Here is an 8,351-nt window from a genome sequence, read left to right on the forward strand (position 1 = left end):
TTCTAAGAATGTAAGATTTACGTAAAGTTCAAAACTTTTACATAAAACTCGATTTTTCATAACGTAACATATCATAACGTGATATAACGTAACGTGATGTGACGTGACGTGACGTAACATGATGTAACGTAACATAACTTATCGTAACATAATGTAACGTAACATAGCGTAACGTAATGTAAGTTAACATAACGTCACGTGACATAAACGTAACATAACGTAGCGTAACATAATATAACGTAACATAACATAACGTAACATAATGCAACCTAATGTAACGTAACGTAAAAATGACAGGGACATCATTTGAAGGAATCTAAAAATGATAGGGATATGGATGAACACAGGAGATCAAAGGAACAAATGAATCGAAATTATGATCCCCTCAAAAGTAGATATATTCATGAATCCGCTAGCCCATCCAACTGACCCAAGCCTACTATTTATATGAGTTGGATGTGGACATGTATATTTCAGAATTTGCTCGGCCTGGTCCGTTCCACTCCCATTCAAACTCGTACATATAATGGATTGGACTTGAGATTTGTCTCAAAAGTTCGAGCCAAATATGGGCCGACCCGCCCTTATATTATATACATTATATAGATATATGATAACATCCAGATATTATCTACCGGACCAAAAGAGTAATTAACCAAACGACCGCGGATAAAGAGGATCGCCAAAGCTATGGCGTATGAAGCAAGGCTCCTAGGTGGCGGATCTACGGATTCCTCAACACGCCACAAAGGGTCAAACGCCTTGGGAGACCCACCGTCATATCTCGATACGCCCAAGGAACGACCAAGCCGATTCCCAATGAAGGCAACTAATAACTCAGTAATGAGCTAACGGTCATACTTGAATAAAATCAGTAACCGCCATTAATGAGGCATTAATGGAGACTTTCTAGTTATCCGGAGTTACGATTACATGAGTATAAATAGCTTGCACCCCAAGCTATTGAGGTACACACTTTCCAAAACCCTACTTCGTGCTTACAGTTTATTCTTATACAAGTTACTGACTTTGGCATCGGAGTGTCCCCCGCCGATTCCAACGACGCCTCACAGGGAAGTGCTCCGATCGAAGATTTCATCACCAGTCATCAATATATTTATCACCTTTATTTGATTTTTTATTATTTTGTTAAATATTTTTTGATCGTATAAAACTATTTTTGTTGAGTTTTATTGAATTATTAACTAAATTGTTGTTGTTTATATTTATAGTTTAATTTTAATATTTTTTAATATAAATATATATTAGTTGGATGAGTTGATCTCGAGTTTAGAAATCAGGTTTCTTACCTTAGTTTTACCTGATCTGAACCCTATGTAAATATAATATAATTGGACTTTGCTTAAACAATAATTTAATATAAAATCTGATTACATCTGGTCTATTTGAGCCCATGAACAAGTCTGTTCATGAATTTGTTTATGTACACAATTAAAGAGCTATTTGTGAGCAAACTTCATAAATATAATTAACGATTCACTCACAAACTGTTCGTGGTTAACTAATTTTCTTAATGATCCAAGTTCAAAGAGAATTTTGCGTTCGAAACAAGCTCGAAGCTCGGCTCGAGCTTGTTTATTTTCTAATGAGCTGAGCCAAGCTTAAGCCCCTCACTGGTCTCCATAAGCTAGACATCCGACTTTTGAATATATTAAAATTAAGGGCTTTGTCGGTGATGAGCAATCCTACCAGACATAAGTCGTAGTTATCAGATTCCTGCTATATTCCCTCCTTAGGAAATTCGAATCCATCGTCTATAATCCGCAACTGATCTAGTTCGTCAGTCATAGCAGCAGTGTTGGTAACCAACCTTAGCCAGCGTAGGAAGCAAAGTCACAAAGAACAACACCCTAAACTTTTACTTGGAAGGGACGGCTCTCAAAAGGCGAAAAAAAATTACTCCCAACTTTTATTCTTATTTTTTTATACTTATAAAAATATTATTTTATTTATCTATATTTTTTGAAGAAATTTATTTAATTTAATCTACCTAAAATAATACATGTAAATGACATATAGCGTAATAAACATTAGATATACATTAATTGTAACTAATTACCTATGAAAATGTACTATTGATTAACTAATATATAACACAATTTTCGACAAACTTAAGAGCTAGAAAAAATATGAAAATGATATCTATTAGTATATGCAAATAAAAAATATTGGATATTACATGATTATTTTTAAATACAATCAAAATTGCAATTATCACCAAAAGCCAAAAGTCATGCATTGGGAAGCATGTGATTTATTTCCGCATATCGTTTATTTGGATTTTGGAAAATGCAAAGTAAAAAAAAGGTCAAACTTGATATTAAATAATTTAATTAAATTATACACCATTGGATTTTAATCTAATGGCTTAGATTGTAGTAACCATGGATGGTGATAAAATGTAATCACCATTAAGAGTGAACCCATATATCCTTATATCTGTTTTATCACATATGCCCTTATATCAAATAAAGAGTCAAATATATCCTTATATTTTTCAAATGACAAAAAAAATCTCTTAATCAATAAACTTGATATGGTACTAATAGTGCAACATCCTACGTAAATGATAGTAATTATGGATAAAAATATCCTTGGAGCAATAAACTAATTGAAAAAACTTATAAATAGCTTTTTCAAAATTAGAGTTTTGAGCCTAAAAAATCTTTCAAGTCTTTTCATCAAAGACCACCATTAAATGTTACCTCTAAAGTAGTCAAAACCTCTAATTTATCTCAAATCTCTCTTTACCAAAGAGGAAAATATTTGGCAATATTGCAGTATATATTTTATTGGAAATGCAAGAAACGAAAGAAATATATATAGGTAAATAGGAAGATGAAATTACCTACCTTTTATCCATTATATTCATCCACATCCTTAAACTTGAATAAAGGTTCTGCACTATCTGCATCTCCTATTTCTCCTTTCTAATTTAACGATAATTCTGCTATCCAGGTTACACTAGAACTACACAAATTTCTATGGTAGTTCAGAAACTCCTATGGTAGTTTTTGGGGGATCAATGTTAAGATGCAGTAGCAAAGATGGGAAATCTTTATTTCTCAGATATTGGATTCCGAAGGTGATCCCTAAATTTGTCAATGAATTTTCTTTTTGTTATTATTGTTATTATTATTATTGACATATATATTTTCTTATCTCAACATTGGAGCATGTAATATTACCAGTAATGGGCGGGCGAGGATGCATTCCGCATTCCTCCATCAACATAATAGGTTGCCTTATGTATTGGCAATGTGCATGTTTGATTGGTACATGTTTTTTTTTTTTTGTCATAGACGTCCAACTATTATTATTTTGTGGAGCACATTCAAATGTTATATATTAAATTGTTTAGTATAAATATATATACTGATATTGTTTTAGTTTCTATTAAAAACTTTTTTTTCCAATTGACTATTATCTTGAAAACAATGTATTTCTGGCATATCATTCTAAAAGTAATATGACTGTGCCTTCCTGAATATATAAAAACTATAAAATGTAATTCTCGCTTGTCTTGATAGAGATGGTGGTAGAAGACATGGGGTGTCAGCAAGCCCCGACCGTCGGGACCCATCACTTGTACATTTAGTTGGGGTTTTGTTTATGTTTTCACAATTTTCCTTTTTTTTATGTTTTTTCCCTTTTTCTATTTTTACACTTTTATGTTTTGTTTGTTTATCTTTCTAATTTTTAATTATATATAGTTAATCGGGTTAAGCGATTCAACCCATTTGACAAATGGATTTGATCATGTCAACCCATTTATAAATGGATCGTTTCAACCTATTTATTAAAATGGTTGGTTGGGTTAACCTTTTTATTAAATGAGTTGAGTCGATCCATTTTGACAACTCTGATTCCATTTATCCATTTTAATAACTCTGATTCAACCTTCAAATTGACAGTGTATCTAAAATTACTTAGTTTTGCTAACATCGATTAACGCTCTTTTTGCAACAAAAAAACCGCTAGACAACCATCTGCAAATCATAAAAAAACACAAAGATTATATTTAAAATTCTCCCTTAGAGTTTCTTATCTTGGATGTTTTCGCAACTACTAGGCATCAAATATAGTCATCGAGTTTACGATGGACCATTCCTCATTGGTTGGCATCAGTTTGATATTAGATCCGAGCTCTAACATCAAATTTGATCTATCTGTATTATCTTTGATTACTTTTATTTTAATTTCTTGTTTCATCAATATTTCAAATTACAGTTTATATTTATATTTTGGGAAATGTTAAGAGAAATTACCTTTTTATTTCTCAATTATATATTGCTATTGGAATTTAAAAAACAAAATAATAAAAACTTACCGAAAATTGTTGCGATATGGACGGGCCACTATCTTAAAAGCGATTTTCACGGTAGACATAACTGAAATCCCAACCATCAATCGCTCCTTAAGGTTAACACAACGAGCCCTAAACTCGTGCACTCTAGGTTAGGAGCCTGGAACAATAATTTGAAAATTCACAATCAAATGCACATGAGTCTTAGAAGAAAGGATACAAACTAAAGTTTTTCTTCTCTTTTTTTTTTTTATCTATGGGTAGGAAATCAAATGCATACTTTAAACCTGCTATAAATACAAAAATATTACTAAAATAAATAGTGGGTTACCCAATTTAAAATTAGTTTTACAAAATTGTTACCATAAATGAATATGACTATCGACTATTGTGCTAAAGGAAAACTAATAAAAGTAAATACAATTACTCATATTGATTATTGACTATTACTCACATCGACTATTGATTATTGACTATTACTCACATCGACTATTGATTATTGACTATGACTTTTTTGGAATATTAATTTTATTTAATTTAAAATAGAAAATAAATTTTTTATTTTACCAAAACTAAATAAAATGAGTTTAGATCTAAAAACATAAAATATATATTTTTTCTCATTAATCCAAAATAATTAAAATTTAATCATAGATCAAAATATAACGATTAATCCTAATAAAATCAATACGTGAATCCCATAAATGTTATATATTAAATTGTTTAGTATAAATATATATTGATATTGGTAGTTTCTACTAAAGCTTTTCTTAAATTGACTTTTATCTTGAAAAGAATGTATTTCTCGCATATTATTCTAAAAGTAATATGATTATGCCATCACGAATATATATATTGGAAATAAAGAACAAAATAATAAAAACTTATAAAAAATTGTTGCGTTGTAGATGGGTCACTCCCTTATAAGCGATTTTCCAGTAAACATAGATGAAATCTCAATCACCAGTCGTTCTCTAAGGTTAACACAACGAGTCCTAAACTCGTGTACTCGATGATAGGAGTCTGGAACACCAACTTGAAAATTACCAATAAAATGCAGAGAGATTTAAGAAAGAAGGAAATAGAAAGAAATGTTTTTCTTCTCTTTTTTAAAATGTAGAATTAGAAAAATGTCGAGAGTTTTAAGAAGGAAGGAAATAGAAAGAAATATTTTTCTTTTGTTTTTTAAAATGTAGAATTAGAAAACTTATTTATATGCAGGAAATTAAATACATACTTTAAACCTGCTATAAATACAAAAACATTACTATAATAAATAGTGGGTTACTTCCCTCAAAAAAAAAAATAGTGGGTTACACAATTAAAATTAGTTTAAATACAAAAATATTACCATAAATGAAATGACTATTGACTATTGTGTTAGAGGAAAACTAATAAAAACCAACACAATTATTCGTATTGACTATTAACTGACTATTACTCATATTGACTATTGATTATAGCTATTAACTGTGACTTTTACAGGATATTAATTTCATTTAATTTAAAATAGAAAATAAATTTTGCATTTTACCAAAACTAAAGAAAACCAGTATGGATCCAAAAACATAAAATAGATAATTTTCCCCATTAATCTAAAATAATTAAAATCTAATTTTAATTAACTGAATCATAGATCAAAGCATAATGATTACATAATGAATCAATACTTGAATCCCATAATCTAAAACTACGATAATAAAAATTATCATGCTAACACACACTGATACTATTGTTGGGATTTCGATAACCGTTTAAAATTGCGAAAACTTATTTTAAACAAACATACCCAAGATCTAACATGTAATTGGGGCAAGTTAATGTCACATACCTCTCTCCGCCTTAACAATCCAACTAAATTGAATCGTCTTGCTACGGATGTTCTTCCTCGAAGAACAAAAACATCATTTTCACCTACAGGGGGCGGCAGTTACGTCATTAGAGGAGAGGAGAAAGCTTTTCTTTTGCTCAATAACAATTCAGTTTTAATCTAATTAAAACTTTTCCTTCTATATGTCTTGTTATAAGGATTTTATATTGAGGTCTAGGTGTTCCAACTCAGAAAAAACACCTTTCATATATTATTTGACACATGTCTTCCACCTAATTAATTTAAATAAGCTTTTTATTATTTACAAAAAGATGCTTTGATTGAATAGAATTGCTTTACTTCTTCTTTGTTCTTCCTGTTTGTTTGACGCAAATTTTAGAGCCACCGATCTCCACTGATCTCATTGTAGATATCCATTTTTGTCCGGACCAATTTTTAAGTTTTTAATGAATTTCACTCAAAATTTGAACAATTCATGAATTATTCAGAATATATGGTATTATCTCGAAAATAATTTATTGGGGAAAAAATTGTGCTATTAAGGCTAATTTGTCATATTTCGGTATAAATCGGTAAAAATTCCGAATTATATTCAAAATATGTCTTAATAGAATTAAATTACAATTTTAACCTATTATGAATTTTATTTGAGATATGTTCCTCATATTTTGAATAAAATTGAATTTGCTTGAATTCGAATTATAATTTATTAATCAAGGTTCAGATGTCAATCAATCGAATTAACATTTCAATGCTTATTTATTTGTCGTAAACTATATTTAGAAATATCTATAGTCTAAATTGCGAATTATAATATAACATCGTATATTAAAGTTAAAGTTAATATTGATTTTGATTACGATTTATATTATAATTAAACATTTAAAATATAGTTGATTTCTAAATAATGAATTATGACAAATGGATTCAAAACATTAAAACCAAAAACGCAGTCCAATACACCATTTAAAATATCAAACCAACACAGTGAACAAACTCATAGGCATCTCAAACCGAACAAATATAGCCAAATACCCAGCTCAAACCAAAAGACACAAAATACCCTTTGCATCTCTAGGAGTTCTTAGAACTCGTAAGAACCTGGAAGGAAGAACCGAAACCGGAGAAGAGAAAAGAGTGTGGAGGAGGAGCAAACCTGTAAATTATTACCGTGCATGTTAGAGTGGAGGCTGACCGAACCCCCTTAGGCAGTTAAAAACATTATCGGAGTAAACCGACCATCGCCGGAAAGCCGAAGTCGTCCGACAGAACCCTTAGAGGCCTGATTAGAACGAAACAAAGCCATAGAATCCATATAGGAGAACCATAGGGAGATCGATTAAAGCAAAATCGGAGTGAAGCGAACCCAAAACTCATGCCTTCAAGGGTTCAAGGAGGAGAACGATAGAAGAAGTAGAAGATGAAGGAGAAGAGAGAGGCGACTAAACAAATGAATAAAAATCTATAAGAGCATCTCCAACACAGGGTGCCCAAAAGAGTGCCAAAACTTAACACATCATCCTAACATATAATATTTTATTATTTCTCTTATCCACCTCACTTTTAGCAACTTTACTTTTAACAACTTTTACTTAAAAAAGACTCCAATAGAATTGCTTGAAAAGTTACCACAAATGATTATTTTAATATTAAACATAATTTTAAATGAAATTTAACTAAATGTGTTGCTTTAAAAAAAATTACGAAAATGTTAAATGAACATGCAGGTGAAATTTCTAATTTTCCACACATACAGCACAAATTTTTTTTTTCTTTTATTGAACACATACCGCACACTTAATTGTTGTAATTTTCCATACATAGCTCCAACTAACCATGCACACAACAATTAAGTTTATTGTTTTATTCTGCTTGTTTATTGTTTTATTCTGCTATAGTGCTACGACAATAAATAATAAACAAGGTTCCAGATTAAACATGGTTAGTTGGTGCTACGAGTGTTTGAATTTTTTTTTAAAAAAGAAAATTAGTTCAACAGTAAATAAAAAATAAAAGGTTCCATTTTTATCATTTCTAGGAGAGGGACCACAACTTTTGTATTAAAAAATAATAAACAAGGTTTACCAAGAGGTTGTCAAAAATTGACAACTTTTCTTGGCACCCACAATCACTCCAATAGTGGACACCCTTTAAAAGTTGCCAAACCCCATGCCACATCAGCTGGCACTCTTT

This window comes from Euphorbia lathyris, chromosome 3, assembly GCF_963576675.1.
Source record: "Euphorbia lathyris chromosome 3, ddEupLath1.1, whole genome shotgun sequence".
Lineage (NCBI taxonomy): Eukaryota > Viridiplantae > Streptophyta > Magnoliopsida > Malpighiales > Euphorbiaceae > Euphorbia > Euphorbia lathyris.